At 33.4% G+C, this 19247-nt stretch overlaps 1 protein-coding gene across 4 annotated transcripts in view; it reads right to left on the bottom strand.

Moving 5' to 3' along the window:
• Positions 1–18737, bottom strand: part of znf618 (zinc finger protein 618) — a 68762-nt gene extending 50025 nt beyond the window's left edge. For 2 of the 4 annotated variants that reach the window (XM_058775467.1, XM_058775470.1), the window contains exons 1-2: positions 16952–18737; positions 12096–12189 (exon numbers count right to left, since the gene is read on the bottom strand). The gene's annotated coding sequence lies outside the window, so the exon portion shown is untranslated. Of the gene's footprint in view, positions 1–12095; positions 12190–16719; positions 16930–16951 lie in introns of those variants that run through there. The other 2 variants (XM_058775469.1, XM_058775468.1) reach the window with 2 other exon arrangements.
• Between the last annotated feature and the right edge of the window lie 510 nt (positions 18738–19247).

Below are 19247 nucleotides of genomic sequence, written 5' to 3'. Positions count from 1 at the left end.
CATATTTGCAGTGCCCTGTGAATATGACATGAATATGATAGCTGCGAATGTGAAATAGCGCAGCAAATTTGAGAACAGAACTCTACGCATCCGATTTACACGCCTTGTATCTTACACATTAAATTGTTTTTTTTTTTTTTTCAAATTCAGGATTTAATGCACAGTCCATTAGATCTAACATCTGGATTTCCCAAAGTTTGCAAGGTTAGTAGAGATAAATGTTTATTATTTAAAGGCTTTAATGATATGTATATACATATATTAAAATAAATAAATAAAAAGCATAGTGCTCTTATCAGCAAAACAGAAATCCAGATCTTTTATTTAATTCATAAATGATCTGCATTTCTGCTGGTGGATGTGTTTTAAAACATACTAGTTGGTTTCAAACATCAAACCAGACACTAGCTGTTCTTATTTGGCTTTTAGAATGTGTTACAACCTAAGCTTCAATGTTTTATAAAAAAAAAATATATATATAAAATAAAAATCTAAATATACGACAAAAGATGAGAACCACCAAATTAACATTCTTCGACTGAAATGATACCGTTTTATCACTTCCCATGCTGAAATGTAAAACACAAATTAAAAACAAAATGAAAATCGGAAGAAAGGCAGTCATTTTTAAATTTACATGATCAAAAGTCAATATATTCTTGCATCACAAGTCAGATATAGAACGGTGTGGACAGCACTTCTTAATTACAGGTATGTCCATCAGAAGAAGAGCCAGGAGGCATTATTAGTGTGCACAGGTATGTTCTTTCACTGATTCATTTTGAAAACCAGCTCTGAACTGTGGTAACTATGAGCAGAATTTCAACACTGTCATCTAATGAGAATTTATTACTCTCAGGCTATTTCAGGAGATGACTGGAAGAGATTAGGCTGACAGCCCTAGTTTCCTTGAACCAGAACACACTGACATGTTCCCATCATAAAAAAAACACCGCCATGAAAAAAAAAAAAAAAAAAAAAGCGAAAAAATAAATAAATACATTTATTTTGTTTGTATTTTTTTTTTTTTTTTACTATTTTACATTTAAATGAAAGTGGTGAAAAAAAGAAATATCTCCTCTTAAATTTCATCTGAGTGGGCAACTCAAAAAAGCCTTTTCAATTTATATGCTAATGATCTCTGAATTAAAATTTAATAACTGGGAGATATTGAAAAGCATACTTGAATTATACAAAAAATAAATCCTGAAAGAATAGACTAAAATTAGAAATTCAGGGCAGCATGCAGGCCAGCGCTGAGCCCTTAAACACTCGTGATTAAATTTTTGATGGAAATCAAAATTGCAAAACAAGCAGGAGATGAAGAGACTGAACCTGCTCCATTGTGACACTATAAAACTAAAGAGAGGGTTTCTCTGTGTGCGTGTTCTGAATCAGGGCAGACATGTACACATTTGTGAAAAACATTATAAAAATCGTTACAGCCCCACAATTTTGAGTGTTGTGCATTTATTACTTTATTATTCATTGTCATTTTATTATTTATACATGTATTAATTTGTATTAGGGTTATTTATCATTTATTATAATATATAAATGCTTCATTTTGAATTATTGCATTCATGATTACATTCCCTGGCTTTTCATCTTGCTGGATGTTCCATTATTTCACCCGGAGCTTTAATCGCCCGATACTTTCTCATGTCTAGCAGAGATCAGAGGACTGAACATCTGCTGGGGTTAATGCTGTACGGCTAGCAGTTATTTCGTGAATTTTATCCCACCTTATAACCTGCACTGTTATAATTTCACTTGCTCCCTGACAAAAACTACACAACCACATACACTACAAATAAGAGCTACATGATCGATTCGTGTGTCATCAAATGCAACTGGAAATAAGAGAATACTACACGGGTCGTAGGAAGTGATTTTTCCAGATAGCAAAACATTAAACAGAATTACTACCAAAGCAGAATCTCTCAACTAAATTTCCTCAAAAGCATATTTTTTAAAATTGTGGTTCTAAATGTCTCCTTTCCAAAAGGTTGGCAGTTAAGAACAAAACAAATAAATATAAAATAATATATATATATATATATATATAAAATTTTATTTATTTTTTATTTAAATTTAAATATATTTTAGTACAACAATCTCAGTTGGTTAGAGTTGCCAACGCTGGAAACTCTGATGTCATGTAAAACAAATATTCAGAAATAGGTTTTCTATTACTAACTTTATTTTTTTTAAACTGCAGGTCAAAAAAATAATACTAATATATATATATATATAGTTTTCTAATCAGACACATCACTGACTGTTCTGAATGTATACATAATGTAGTTTTACTTTTTTTGGTTACAGAATAAAATGATGTCTAAAATATTTAATTGCAGAGTTAACTTACAAAATAAAAGAAACATCAAATCAATATTTGCATTCATGATTTTTATTTTTTTTTTTAATTATACAGCCATTATAATCAGCAGTCGGCACTGAACATCAGGCAAACTTTACTCTCATTCGCCATTTTTCGGGATATTGTTAATAACCGTTTGTTAACTGGCTGTTCATATGGACATTATATGCGCAATATCATCTATATATGATAATATTACTTATCCATATTGTACATGCAAAATTTTCCGAAAGTGTATGGGATATAGCAAGCACAGCTAATAATAAAAAGGTGAGGAAATGTAGAACAATTATAAATCTGCCCAGAACTGGCCACCCTCCAAAGTATCTGGGCAAAAGGACCCACAGTAAAAGAGGACATCAAGAGGCCTATGGCAACTTGAAAGAGTTACGGTCACCATGAACTACCCGCATGCTCAATCCAGACTTGCATATGAGAGACATGACTACAAAATGACCAATGTAAAGGACAGAAACATACACACGTGATCAGAATTGTTGGTACCCCTTGGTAAATATGATCAAAGGCAGCTGTGAAAATAAATGTGCATTGTTAATCCTTTTGATCTATTTTTTTTGTTTGTTTGTTTGTTTGTTTTTAAATCATAAAAATCTAAGCTTTCATTGGAGAATAAGAATTTAAAATGGGGGGAAATATCGTTATGAAATAAATGTATTTGAGAAAAAAAAAAAAAACATGTTGGACACAAAACAAATTAAAAAAATTATCAAACAGCACCTACATCACCACATGTTGTTTGGGAGGGCTTCAAGAATAAAAAGGGAAAAAAAGAAAATGCTTTCACCAAAAAAAAAAGTTTTGGTTGTCAGACACGACTGGAACTTCAAATGGCACTGGCTTCTATGGTCAGATGTAACTAAAAATTTAGCATTTTAGCAGCAAACACTCACGTGGTATCACTGATTATATCAAATACCAACAGATAAAAAAATCAATAAGTGACTGACTATGTTAGAAATCTTATAATGAGCTATGTTTGGATCTTCCAACCGGACAATAATCCAAAAACAAACCTTAAAAACACAAAAATGGGTCACTGAGCGCAAAACCAAGCTTCTGCTGGCCATTCCAGTCCTCTGACTTGAACCCTATAGAAAATGAGTGGTGAACTGAAGAGAAGAAGCAGCAACATGGAGCTGGGAATCTAAAGGGTCTGGAGTGATTCTGGATGAAGGAATGGTCTCTGATCTCTTGTCAGTTGTTCTCTAACCTCATCAGGCATTATAGGAGAAAATTTAGAGCTGTTAAATTGGCAAACGGAGGTTTCAAAAAGTATTGAATTAAAGGGTGCCGTTAATTATGTCCAATGTGTATTAGAGAAAAAACATTTATTTCATAATGATATTTCCCCCCCATTTTAAATTCTTATTCTCCAATTAAAGGTTAGATTTGTGAATTTTCTAAATAATAGATCAAAAGGATTAACAATGCAGATTTATTTCCACAGCCTTCTTTGATCATATTTACCAAGGGTACCAACAATTCTGACCACGTGTGTATTCCACAGCAGAACACTGAGTTAGAGTTCGGCTTAGGCACGTAGTAGTATCAAATTAGCATATAAAAATAATTGCATTAAAACAAGTCACAAAAAAAAAAAAAAAAAATAAAATAAAATAAAATAAAATATATATATATATATATATATATATATATATATATATATATATATATATATATATATATATATATATATATATATATATATATATATATATAAGTAAAACATGTTTAAAATGTGGCCAAACGTTATCTAGGGTCGCCACATTCAGTGAGGCAAAATAAGGGACACCCATACATGACCCTCCCCTCCCCTCCCCTCTCATTCTAAACCAGTAATCACATTTTTGACAATTCTGCATGGATTTATTAGCATTACTGATAACAGAAAAGCAATTGTTGTAATACTTTCATATACCATTTACTTTGTTTAACAGCTCTAAGAATTGACTAAACTGAAAACTAATGAAGATGGAAAATGGGAGCTCTGTGCGCACTGAGTCAAAATAAAAGTTATGCATACTGTGAAAATAAAAGACCCTGACACAATCGATGCCAGTAATTACAAACAAAAAATATGAACAAATAAATCAAATGAAATATATTAGTCAACCACTACTTTAAAGTATATTAAAGTGCAAAAGAACAACTATAAAGAACAATAATAAGGAATATGATTATTGTCAGATATTTTCAGGCATGTTTTAGTCCAGATTAAAATGGAAAAATGTTTAAATGTAGAGAAATGTTTTGAAAATAAATATTAAGGATTTACAAATATTAAGTATTTAGAGTGCATGTTCACTATTATGATTTTAATTAATTAATTTACTTTTATGTATTAGCGAATACCAACACATGTCTAGGACGCAGATGTTAATTTACTGAACCAAATTTCCCAAACAGGAAATTTGTGACAAACACTATGATCAGCCCGTACCAACCTGGTCACCAATATTTATTTTTATTTTCCAATTAAGTCTACATGTTGCAGCAAAATACACCAGACTGCAAAATAACAGGCATTATATATAGTGAAATGCTAGCACAATATCATTAAGTCTTTTTTAAAGCATGAAACCAGTTGAACCTGTAATGGGCAAAAACAGCTGAACAAATTCTTTAAAATATCTTTTGTATTTCAAAGAACTAAGAAAGTAAATTTTGGATTTTTTTTTTGTGTAAACTGTTCCTTTAAGATTCTTGAGTACTTCTAGGTGACTAAACAAATGCAAGAAAATCAGTGACACTGACCATGTTAACCATTTTGTGCAAAAGGTCAGATTTTCTTGCTTCCACTGAAGCACATAAGATGCTCTTTGGAATATTCACAAATCATGCTGGGATAACATGGATCATCAGTCATCTCATAGAGTCTGTGTCAGCCTGAGTGCAAGCGGTCACTTAAAATTAAACTACGACAGCAAATAAGAAGCATACATATTATATACACACACACACAATACAAATGATATAATCTGACAACTGCTGAAATGATATTGTGGTACAAGGTATTATTGATACTGTAATCACAATTAAAACTGCATTACAAAACAAGCTGAAAGATTAAAGAACTTGTTATTGTGAGTTTTAGTTATTTGTTTAAACCCCAAACTGGCCTTGTAAACTAAAAGATCTCAAAATAATGTTTAGCAAAGTGCTATTTAAATATTTAAAATTAAAACAAATTTTAATATAATTTGAACATACAGTCATGGCCAAAAATATCGGCACCCTTGGTAAATATGATCAAAGGAGGCTGTGAAAATTAATCTGCATTGTTAATCCTCAGGGGTGTCCCCGACTAAGGATTTTCATAGTCGAATCGGAACTTTCAAATCTTGCCGATAGTCGACTGATAGTCGAATCATATGTTTGGGGGCGGGGCAAAATACACTACCAAGAGTCAAGTCAGACAGACAGTCATAATTAGCCTACTGACGTTAACACACAGGGAAAATGTGCAACGTCGCCTCGCAGATACAAAAATAATGTTTTATGTTTTGATTAAAAGATAGTTAACATTAAACGTCAGCGAAACCCTAAGAATTCACAATTTTTTTTTTTTTTTTTACAGTAGTACTCTCATTATAACATTATGTATATGACAGTAGTTAATCTGCATTTCTGTTTGGAGCTGCGCGCACTGAAGATGACAGGTTGAATGAAGCATTTGATAGCAGGTTTTTAATCAATGGAATTTAATTAATCATTTATCTCATATAGAATATGCTTCGTTATTTATACAACATAACGTAAATATTACAACTTATAGGCTATATGCACAAAATGCCCCGAATGAAAGCACATGAACGTGTCTGCACGGCTCTGAATGAACTCCTTTTGTGGACGCCCCTGCTGAAAAAACCAATAGAACCCTGCCCAAAACACAATAGAAAATGTAATGGTTTTAATGGGAATTGTATTGGTTTTAAATGGAAACCATAATGGTGTCTACTGGTATGTGATGGATTCTATTGGTGGGATGTTAAATCCTATTGGAAAAATGTCCAAAACACACTACAAAAGAATTTTGTAATGGTTTTACTGGAAAAAGCTAATGGTTTATAATGGTATTTTAATGGAAACCATTAGAATTTCTGTGATGGTTTCTATTGGGCTTCTATTTTAGCAGGGCGAGTTCTTCGTGCAACAACGTGCAGAAACACGGCAACTAAACTTTAAACATTCACAGCGTTTTATTATAATAGTGTTTTCATTATAATTTTATGTATATGACAGTCCCAGTCATAGTTATTAATATTCTGCATTGTTGTTTGTCCTGAAAAGGTCACCGTAGTACTACAATGAAGCGCTTTACTGCAGCACAGCTCAACCAAATGCATCTTATACGAGATAAATAATATATACACGATATAGCTTATATAAACCGTCTGAAATGTTTTGAAATCACTTGAAACCCACCTGATTGAAAAAAATCCAGTTTTTCACTCTGCTTGTATCAATTTGAGTCTTGTTAAAGATTTAAATCCCTGCCACCAAGATGTTCCTCTGTCTGTCACGTATTATGGAAGGTGAAACTTAAATCTATAGGTGTGGTTGGATTTATTCACGCACGTTAAAATGTTTATTTAAAGCTTCTTTCTTTTTAGATTCTTATTTAGGCCTACAGCATTATCCTGAGAGGCTGTATATTAACGTATTGGGAGAAAACCGGTAGTTCTATGTGAAATCAGACATTGAGCCAAAATGGCATGATCAAATCACCCTGCGAATATTCGACTGCGAGACGAATCAGGTTCCTCCTATCGAAGCATCAAATCTTCGACTATTCGGGGTAACCCCTATTAATCCTTTTTATCTTTTATTTATAAAATTCACAAAAATCTAACCTTTCATTGGATAATAAGATTGGAAATATCATTATGAAATAAATGTTTTTCTCAAATACACAATTATTGGCACCCCTAGACATTTTTATGAGTAAAATAACTCTAAAGTATATTCCCATTCATATTCACAATTTTGAGCACTCCAGGGTGATTATGAACATGAAATTATCCAGCCATAATTTCACAGAAATTATGAAATTGCATGAGGGAAAACAAACCCTGAGTCTCGGGGTCAGAAAACCTTAAAAAAAAAAAAAAAAATTGTCAAACAGCACCTACATCACCACAAGTTGTTTGGGAGGGTTTCAAGAAAAATGATCCTAGCTCATCCAAAAACAAACTCCAGCATATTCAGTTATCAGACACGACTGGAAATTCAAATGGGACTGGCTTCTATGGTCAGATGAAACTAAAAAATTAGCTTTTTAGCAGCAAACACTCGAGATGGGTTTGGTGAACACAGGGATAAAAAGTACCCCATGTGTACAATGAAATATACTGCTGTATATTTGATGTTGTGGGCCTATATTTCTGCTGGAGGTCCTGGACATCTTGTTTAGACACATGGCATCATGGATTCTATCAAATACCAACAGATAAAAAAAAATCAATAAGTGACTGACTCTGTTAGAAATCTTATAATGGGCCATGTTTGGATCTTCCAACCGTACAATAATCCAATCACAAACCTCAAAAACGACACAAAAATGGGTCACTGAGCACAAAAGCAAGCTTCTGCTATGGTCATTACAGTCCTTTGACCTGAACCCTATAGAAAATGAGTGGGAAGAGAAGAAGCACCAACATGAATCTAAAGGGTCTGGAGTGATTCTGGATGAAGGAATGGTCTCTGATCTCTTGTCAGGTGTTCTCTAACCTCATCGGGCATTATAGGAGAAAATCTAGAGCTGTTAAACTGGCAAGAAGGTAGAGGTTTAAAAAGGTTTTGAATAAAAGAGTGCCGTTAATTGTGGCCAAAGTGTATTAGAGAAAAAACATTTATACGATAATGATATTTCCCCCCATTTTAAATTCTTATTCAATGAAAGGTTAGATTTTTTTTTTTAAATAAAAGATCAAAAGGATTAACAATGCAGATTAATTTTCACAGCCTTCTTTGATCATATTTACCAAGGGTGCCGATATTTTTGGCCATGACTGTAAGTCATACTGGCTTAAAGTATGTTTTTTTACTCAAATTTGAAAAGTTTTACTCACTCATTTACTCACCTTATAGGCATCCCAAACCTGTATGCATTTCTTTCTCATGTCTAACTCAAAATATGATATATTGGAAAAAGGCTGAGGTTGTATTCATTATATTGAAAAGGTTGTTTTGCACGCCAAATACATTCACTGCATGGGCAGTGACAGCTGAAACATGTTTTGAAGAATATTCAACATATTCATACAGGTTTGGAACAACATGGGTTTGAGTAATTGATGGCAATTTTCATTTTTGGATTAATTATCCCTTTAAGAAACTGGACACTTAAACTAAATTAAGGCGGCACTTTGTCCTAAGGCGAGCTCGGGCTGATTAGAAATTTCCCACGGAGCAGAAGGGCTTGGTCTGTATCTGTACTGAGACTCAAGATCATGACAGTGGGGCCTCACCATCCTTCAGGCTTTGGGGTTTAAGCAGGAGGTGTCAGTGTGTCGTGATTCGTTCAGATATTCAGTGCATGGGACAAGACACTGGAGCAAAGTTACCTTCTGAGGCACCATCGAGTCAGAATTACACTTAAATGCAACAATAATCACAGAGCTGTGGGACATTGATGAACCAGCAATAGCCAGCATACAAGCATCAGTGAGGAGAGCTGACATGTACTAAAAGACTAGCACACAACCTGATTAAGAGTGCTGTGTGAATCTTCATCTGTTGATGGAAATTAAGCCACAGAGCGTTCCTGAAAACCTATTAGTCAAGTTTTGTTTAATCTAGGCATTTTTCACTGTAGTGTCACAATAATCATGCATGTTAGTTATAAATGTATGTCATATTACTTAATACCAGCACACGTCAATCAACTAGCCAACCTCACTAATCAACTAACTGTGAAGCAGCTGTTTTAGCACTAATCCCAGACCTTTTTTAATTAAAAATCATATCTTTTGATTTGTGAGAAGACCCTAATAATAATAATCATCATCATCTCCATCATATGAAATGGACTGTCTCTTAATTGTTACATATTAAATCTACTGGACTATTGGAAAATAAAAATAAGAGAACAAAACCAAAACTTTTTGGGCTACATTTCCAGCAAAATGAACTAGGTTGTTCCATGTCAAATTTTGATTTTAATTATTACTATTATCATAAAAAAATAAAAAATAAATAAAAAAAACACTAAAAGAAGAAAGACAAAATATTAAATTAAATGGCATGGATAAATATTACAGACATTTTACAGTGGGGTAAAAGGCAACATCATTATGTTATTTACATAGAGATAGGAGAATATATTAATAAAATCCATTGACTTTAGTAACTGCATTATAGTGGTGACAGTTGGGTAAAGGAATATTTCCAGTGCTCAGGAAACCGAGATACAATCCTAATTCCAACATTATTTGTTCTTCACATATTCTTCTTTAAAAAAAAAAAAAAAAAAAAAAATTATATATATATATATATATATATATATATATATATATATATATATATATATATATATATATATATATATATATATATATATATATATATATATATATATATATATATATATATATATATATAGGCTGTATGTAAAGTGACCCACATTTGGTTTTTGACAACTGAAAATGTGTACAATTTACTCATTCAGCCACACTGAGATCCCCATCTCTCTGGATCTGAACCATATAGGGCCTTAAAGTGAAGATACCAAAAGTCAACAACTGCTACAGTCAACTTTTTTTCCTAATATACCTACCAATGTCTGCGTAAAATAAATTAATGATGCTGTCATCTTTCTCAATTCATTTTCGCCAGTAATTTGGCAAGTGAAAATTGCCATTTTGACCCCCCTCTACAAAATATCCATCCATGACATTTAATATTTTGGCTTTCATTACCATTTATCCGTGTCTTTCTTCAGGGAAAAAAAGCTGTGCAACATCCTAAATTTGGTTGATTGGACATGTTTATATGATGTATACAGAAACATAACTCAACCAACCCATCCCTAACATTGCCATTTAATTTCCAAATAAAAGCAGACAAAGTACAATATCAGAATGCCCTTAAACAATCAAAAAAACAATTATTCACACAACCCTAATTTGGTACTAATGTCGTCTCCGAGTTCTCTTAAGTATGCCGCTTTAGCAGTAAGAGTTTGCTGTGAGCAACAAACCGTATGGAGTCAATGTAGCATATTATGAAATCTAGGTTCCCAGAGTGACGTAACATTAATAATTACCAGAATCAAAAATAAGGCCTAAATTTACATATCCTACAGTGAAATAAAGGCAGTTGGGCTAAGCATTATCCTACAGAGTCACAATATCACAGAGTCATTTTGTATTCATTGCTTTTGGGGAAAAAGCAGGACATTAATGGAGTTTCTGAGGGATTTAAGAGAAAGCACTGCACAGCACAGCAACTGTGTCACTTTATAGCTCAGTTTCCACACTTTATGAAGAATTTCAAGCAGTAGTTCACCAAGAAAATACACTGTCGTCATTTACTGTATGTTATGTTGTACACTTCTTAATCATATCGAAGCCATTTTTTAAATATCATTTGCCAATATCTTGAGTAATTCATTTATAAATATTAAATTTTTGAGAGTCACACTATATTTGCAACCTGAATTAACTTTGCATTATCATAAAAAGGTCAAATTATCATATTATAATTTTTAGAGACTACATTGACCTTAACACACAGTCATGCATGTCTCCAGTTTTCCTCTCTAGGACTACATTTACATTCACAATGTTCTGAAGCATTGTGTAAATGTGACCATCATTTTCCTACATTTACACAAAAGGCAAAATTTTGGCAAAGTTTAGCAACCTTGAACCTGACATGAAGTCTGAGCGGCCTAAATATTTGCCACCGAAAGTCCATCGTATCATTACACAACGTTGAAGTGACAAAATGTTTCGCAAATGCTGCTTTCAAGTCATTTTTTTTTTTTTTTTGCTTCCTCCACGTTAATTGCACCACATGAATTTAGCTGACAGAAGTTTTCTATTAATATTTTTTATTCGTTCTTCTATTATTTTAACAAACCTTCTTCACTCTTTTTTTCTGAAAAAATAAATAAAGAAAGAAAATTAAACAAAGAAAAGCACACAATCGTATCCATGAATTGCATTTTTTACGCATTTTGTATTAACTGGCTTTTTTTCCCCCTATAATCCGTGCCTTCTGAAACCATACAATAGTTTTACGCAAAGAAATCAAATTAAATTTTAAAATCTGTTATTCACTGATAATCTTCCACTACACTGAAACTATGAAATCTCACCTGCACTGAGATTAAAAAAAAAAAAAAGATTTGAAAAATGGCAGCAGGAAAAGAAAAATGACTTTAATTTGGGTCTGTTTGTCAAACAAATCTGATATGGTTTCATAAGACTTCAATATTACAGGCAAGTGTTGCAGATACTTCTATGGTGGTTATTTTTGCAGCTTCATGTAGTCATCTGGAAAAGAGCTGAGTGAAGATTCTTCAACAACTCTTATTTTGTCAGTAAAAAATAACAGCATACAGCTTTGAAACAACAATTTCCACATTTAAATGAACTATTCCTTAAAGTAAAATGGAAAGGGCACCCCACGTTGGCTTGCATGGCTTGAAACATTGATGAAAACGTCGTCAGTAAAGGCAGTTTACCTTGTGGTGCAGAGCTCAAGGAGTCAACTGCTCGCTTCTACTTCCTCTCCTTCCTTGTCTGCTTTTCTTGAATTCAGCCAAACAAGAGTACGATCTGAAAACAAAAGGGTCAATGGGTTAAAAATTAGCCACTTGTTCCAAGTTACATGTACTGACATTGAAATGCAGTGGAAAATTACAGACGCCGGACGGCTTGCATGGAAAAATCCCTAAATTTATTACACAAAAGGGGGAAAGGCAGGCTTCTAAAAATTTCCATGAAAATTCTATTCTTAGATTAGTAACAGTTGGAGGGCAGAGTGTGGGTTTATGTTTAAGGAGCAAATCCTGACCAAAACAGGCCCGATTCCACAATATAGGGCTGAATACTACTTCCGACCAAAGCATTTACAACTCAAATAAAACCACAGCATAAAAAGAGCATTAAAAAGGATTTCTGCTGCTTTGACACCTCCATAGTGATGTTGTTTCTTTAAAAAAGCTGAGTCTCTGTGTTTTCAGATTTGAAAGGGGCAAAAAGAAACCGTTTTTGAATTTATGTGGCTCCAAATTTCTGAGAACACATAAAAAAAAAAACATGGGATTTTTTTCCCTCTTGTAAGCCTAGCAATAAAGTTTTATGGTTCTGAAAATGTAAAAAGTTTGATATCTAGGTCACGTGACATCAGCCATGTAAACCAGTCCATATACTAAATGAAGATCCTTAGAATAACTGTTCAACTGAAGCACACAAAATTCATTCTATCATTAAAGGGATAGTTCACCCAAAAATGAAACTTCTGTCATTCACCCTCAAATTGTTCCAAACCCCTAAGACCTTTGTTTGTCTTCAGAACACAAATTAACATTTTTTTATGAAATCCAAGAGCTTATACAGCAAGGGTCCTACCATGTTCAAGGTCCAAAAACATACCAAGAACATCAACAAAATAGTCCATGTAAAGATCAGTGGCTCAACGGTAATTTTATGAAGCTACGAGAATACTTTTTGTGCAAAAAAAAAATTAAAATAGTGACATTATTCAACAATTCTTCTCCTCTGTGACACCCCTAGCATCATTTTGGAGAGTTTGCGTGCAGATCAAAGCACGCGCATGCGTCGTACTCTCCAAAAAGGGCACTAGGGTCAGGCGGGGGAGAAGAATTGTTGAATATAGGGCTGTGCAATTAATCAAAATACAATTTTGATTTCGGCCTCCAACAGTTATGACAATACAATAATAGAGATAAACCAATTGTTGCGCTCCATTCCGCCCCCTTTTTTAGCGGTGCGCTTGGTGATTATTCACGTAAACCCTCGTCGGCTTTGTAATAAATGAACGTAAACAGTTGAGAATGAAAATACATGTGCAACAGTAAACTGGATCCGTGCGGCTTTTAAAGTGACAGCGGGCTATATTCCTGCTGGCGACTGTGTGCTTAATATTAATCAAACAACAAAAGCCAAAGACAAAAATCACAAACAGCTCTTGAAATACTCCTGCAGTTAAATACTGAAAAAAAAAAAATTATGATAATTGGTCAGAGCTCGAGTAAAAATCAGATTGAGTTTGCTCTAAATAGGGTTTTTCCGAATAATAAGCAGGTAGTATGAAATTTGGGTGTTTATTTTGATACTAATTTAAATTTTGAATTTCATATCAAGAAGTTGGTTCAGTCTTGTTTTTATCAGTTAAGAAATATTGCTAAGGTGAGACGGTTTTTGAATTTTAATGATATAGAGAAGCTTATTCATGCTTTTCATTTCTTCCCGTCTTGACAATTGTGATGCCTTGTTTTCTTTAAATTATCGTGATTTTTCGTGTTTACGATTAGTGCAGAATGCTGCAGCCAGATTACTGACACAAACAAAGTTATTTCATCATATTACACCCGTTTTAGCTGGTTATCTGTTTATTTTAGGATTGATTTTAAGATTCTTTTATTGACGTATAACGCTTTAAATGGCTTGGCACCTATTTAGCTGAGCTTCTGAGATCCTACGAAACAGGGAGATCTATTAGATCTTCTTTTAACGAATTGCTGGTAGTTCCAAGAACTAGATATAAAACAAAAGGAGATAGGGCATTTGCAGTGAGGGCTCCAAAAACTATGGAATAGTTTGCCAGTGGATATTAGATCATCTGAATGTGTGTCTGTTTTAAATGTCGATTGAAAACATACCTGTACAGATGCGCTTTTAATATTTTGTGATATTTTGGGTTTGATCTTTTTTGCTTCATCATATATTGTGTTTAGCTCTTCATAAATGTATATTTTATGATTGTGTTTTTATATTGTGTAAAGCACTTTGTGGGTTGTAGCTTTAAATGTGCTATATAAATAAAATTTACCTTAACTGAAGGTCATTTGTAGCTTTAAGAAACAAAGGAAGTTTAATTCTTACAGTGAAGACTATGCTGTTTTACTTTACATTAGATCATTCAATTTCTGTATAGGCTGTAACTGAATACTTTAGACTTGCATTAAAAAAAAAAAAAAAAAAATAAAAAGCATTTTCATTTTATACAGAAAACATATTTTTGATATATATCTAAATAAATATTTCATATAAAGTATTGGTCATATGGCCAACTAATAATAGTCTTAAATAACCGTGATTACAATACTGACCAAATCAATGCGATTATGATTTTTGATTAATCGAGCAGCCCTAGTTGAATAAAGTTGTTATTTTAGTTTTTTATGCACACAAAAAGTATTCTCGTAACTTCAAAAAATTACAGTTGAACCACTGATGTCACAGACTATTTTGTCAACGTTCTTGGTACATTCCTGGGACCTTGATCATGTTAGGACCCTAGGATCAGAAAGCTCTCGGATTTCATCAAAGATGAAGATGTTCCGAAGATGAACGAAGGTCCTAGAGGTTTGAAACAACATGACGGCGAGTAATTAATGACAACATTTTCGTTTTTGAGTGAACTATCCCTTTAAAGAAAATTGGCAAAACAACAAATACTAAGAAACAGATCAATTCATTTTTGTACTATATTATATAAGCTCTAAAGAAGCATTTTCCTTTTTTTGGAGGCCACTAAAAATTTTATGTTTTTTGACATTTGTTCATTTGCATTAAAGGGATAATTCACCTAAAAATACTAATATTTTATTTTATTTAAAAAAAAAAAAAAAGGTAATTAACTTACCCTCATATTGTTTCAAACCTGCATAACTTGCTTTCTTTTGTGTAACAAAAATGTCTCATTGGGGACCAAGGTTGTTTAAGAACATCTTTTGTGTCCCACAGAAAAAGAGTAAGTCATACAGGAATGTCATAAGGATGACTACATGACAGAATTTTCATTTTTGAACAATCCCTTTAAAGCCTCTTACATGCTGGTCACCTTTTCCAGAATGAGATGACGAGACAAGGTCACAAAGGATGCATTTGTCTAATTTGTGAATTCAGTACGTGTTAAAATTCAAAAATAAGAGAACTGAAAAAAATACATTTTCACATAGGCTACAAAAAGGCTGTCCATCTAGATTTCAAAGTACAACTGTTAATTACCCTCAATGCATTTGCATGTCTTGTTTACCAGTATTTCAGCTACTGAAAAAAAACAAAAAACAAATGTAGTAGTCATCTTTCAGACAAATGACATTAAGAACAGTAAATCATTACCAAATTTCAGCCAATGACAGAAAACATTTTAATGTAAAAAGCAGAAAAAAAATGTACTTAATAATAAATATATTTTAAACATTTGCTGAATAAACTTGCCCGCCTTTTTTATTATTATTATTATTTTTTTTACAAAATACTGTTAAATATTTAAAATATTTGTGTTCCATGCAACACGACTTGAAACTGATGTGAAAAGCTATCTTCAGTTCATTGAAAAGGAAGCTCCAAATATTCTCACTTCCCTCATGTAACTAGCAAAATTATTCAGACACCCAACACGTGAGACCATTAACATGTTCAGCAGCTTTCTGTTCATGACACAGGAACAAAATCCCATCTATTTTGCACTCACTGTCAGGTCTGACTGATCATTATAATATTTGCAGTTGAGCTGTGGAAGAAGAAGAAAAAAATAATAATATGTGTGCGAAAGGAAAATGTCAGCTGGTAAGAGTGGCTTTTCATTTAACGATATTTTGTTTTCTTGTGACACTGAAGAAATTTGCTGCGTTTCAAAACAGCTTGACTGATAAAAATATGTTAATATTTAAACGAACACAAAACACCATGATGATGAAGTTTGTCTAAGAGGCATAAACGCGAAAACAACCACAACTAACCAATCTATACACAGACTAAACCATAACGGCAACACAAAGTGTGGAATATTAAAAAAATACATCCCTGCAAGCAAAATTAATTGTAATTTCTTAATTTTTCGAAATATCTACCGACAGATGGCGCTAATTTCGCTGCAAAAAACGAAAACCACATTTACATTCTAATTTCTTCGAAAATAACGCCGTCTTTCTGTAATCACACTTTCATTACTCTCATCTGCATCGAACTTCACTTCACCAAGTTGTTTAGTGAACGACCGAACAGTTCGAGCCAACCTTTCTTTCCAGTCGCCAGAGAAGAGTAAAATTCACAGGAAAATTCAGCAAACATGGCTGCTGCGTGTGCTTTTTGTGTTTTCAGATTGTACCCTACCCCGTCTGATTTCAACTCCACAAATTTCCTGCAAAAGCCTCCGCTCGATCCAAACACACAGACAGCAGGACAGAAAGACCGATGCAACAATTCACTGCAACACAAACTCGCTGCAAAACTTTATTTCGAAAGCAGCTCCGCAAAAAAAGGGGGGAAAAAAAAAAAAATCAACAGATCATGCACTGCACAACACATTCAGATCACATTTGAGAGAATTGTGATGTGATCTTACCGCGCACACAAACATGAGCTCCGGATGATTGAGACCAAAGCGCCCGTTACATTGTATCATTTGTGAATGAGGAAAGACGCGGGTGCTCCACTTTGTTACCTCCCAAAATGATGCGGGTCATGCGGAGAAATTTTCTGGGAATGAAGAAATCCTCCCCTTCGGATCTCAAAATGACGAAACGAGCGGGTCTTTCCGGGGCACTTTTTTTCTCTTCTAGAAACAGAACTCTCAAATTTGATTTCAGTGAATTTGTCTGTTCTCTTCCTGATATGTCCACGCCACTGGCGGCCGATGCTTCACTGTTGGTGAGGTATATTAATGTTGCGGTCTGCCCCACGGACACATTCATCCGCCATCATGCAAGGGCAGGTTCTCAATTTGCAAATGCATTAATTTCACACAATGCCTTTATGTGGATGGCATCACGTCAGCTGGCCCATCTTTTGGGTTAGATGAGCAAAATAACTCAACTGTATGCTTCCATGTAATAGCAAATTTGCGCATGCAGAGCAAGGTGTTTTTTTTTTTTGGTTGTTGTTGTTTTTTTACATTTATGACCAAACTACTTTTTCATCTGCTTGGATGAAGAAAACTCTTCTGTTAGACTCACAAGTTACTTGTTTCACTGTTTGTTGCCTAAATTTTAACTACAGTATTTTTTTTTTAGTAATTAGCAATTTTAGTATGTTTTGTTGCAATAATGTTTTACAAACATGTTGTGGAAAGTATATACATATCTAGATTAACAAAAAATGAAGATTATATCCACAGCGCGTTTTTTCTGCTCCAAAAACCATGACAAATTATGAAGTGAACCTCAAATCAAAGGACTTTTATGTATGCTGTGCTGTTTCCTTTTTTTTTTTTTTTTTTTTCCATCTTCACTTCTCAAATGGGTTCCGTCTCGTCAGCGCCTCTAGCGGCGAGTCTGCAGATGGTCTGAGGGGGAAAAAATTTGACAGGCAAATTCCAATTTTCAAAAAGACAGAGAGAAAAAAAAGACTTTGGAAATATTACAGTGTTTTCTGAATTTGCATATTTAGAAACTTGCCAATACATCCTCACAAATCTCATATTACATTATTCATATACAGAATGAATACCAAAAATATATTCACTCTTCATTCCTCACCCAGAATGTTTGTTGGTTTTATTTATTTATTTATCCTAAAACTTTATTTTTATTATTATTTATATTAAAAAAAAAGAAAAAAAGTGTATTAGGCCAAAGGCAGTTTGCTGTTTTTTGTTGTTGTTGTTGTTGTTGTTTTTCCCCAAAAAAGTGTAAAGTGTAATAATTACCAAACCACACTGTGATATCTGTTGGCAAGAAAAATACAGAAGATAAAACTGAATTTACAACATTTATGAAACAAAAGTATTATTATCCTGAGAACACAGTTCTTTTAGTTTAAACCAGTTTGAACATGCTTGAAACCAACGTACAAAACCACAGCTTTTGTCTTTAGATTTTAACTCAAAGCATTACAGATACAACAATTGCAGTTGTAGTCCTTTCAGATATCTGATCCTGATGTATTTATATTTGTGACTGTATGTGCAATCAGCTGCATCTGTATTTGTAAAGGTGTGACCCAAATGGCCCATGCAGCCAAACGGCCCATATACAGGGAAATGACCAATGCAATTAGAATTTCTAAGGGATTGTTTGCAGTGTCTCCAGTGGGACGTCCTAACAGTACAATGTCTATTTTTTGTGACATTTCTTTTCAAAAATAAAGTTTCGTTCAAACAGTATTTGGGTTAAGATTCTTGGAAGACTTGCATGTTAACATCACTGCTGAAGAACTGTGCTATAATAATACCTTGAATAAATTCTTCTTCACAATTTGGCCAAGCTTCCTGATTTTATGTATTGGAATAATACATTGGTGAAGCACTCAAAGACTACCAGGTCAAATACAGCAGTCAAATATGCATGGCAAAAAAAAGAAAGCATCACAGAAATTCTAATGGTTTTCACTACAGGTACCATTAAAAGCCATCAACTGTTAGCCATTGAAACCATTAACTAAAGTTGGTAACACTTTATTTTAAGGTGTCATAATACAGAGTAATTACCTAATTAAGTACTTAGTAGTAGCCGTTGTACTTACATGAAATAAAATATACTTACCATGTAACTAAGTTATGGAACAGCCTGTAATTACTGTTTGTAATTATGTAGGTGTAATAGGCAGCTACTGTTACACATATGCAACAGACTGAGTCTGTTACACAGCTACTTGTACACTTACGTGCAATCTTTATACACTTTATTTTAAGTAGCTTATGC

The sequence above is a fragment of the Onychostoma macrolepis genome, chromosome 05, assembly GCF_012432095.1.
Source record: "Onychostoma macrolepis isolate SWU-2019 chromosome 05, ASM1243209v1, whole genome shotgun sequence".
Lineage (NCBI taxonomy): Eukaryota > Metazoa > Chordata > Actinopteri > Cypriniformes > Cyprinidae > Onychostoma > Onychostoma macrolepis.
Note: the sequence above shows the minus strand (reverse complement) of the source record. Positions and strands in the feature narration are given on the sequence as shown.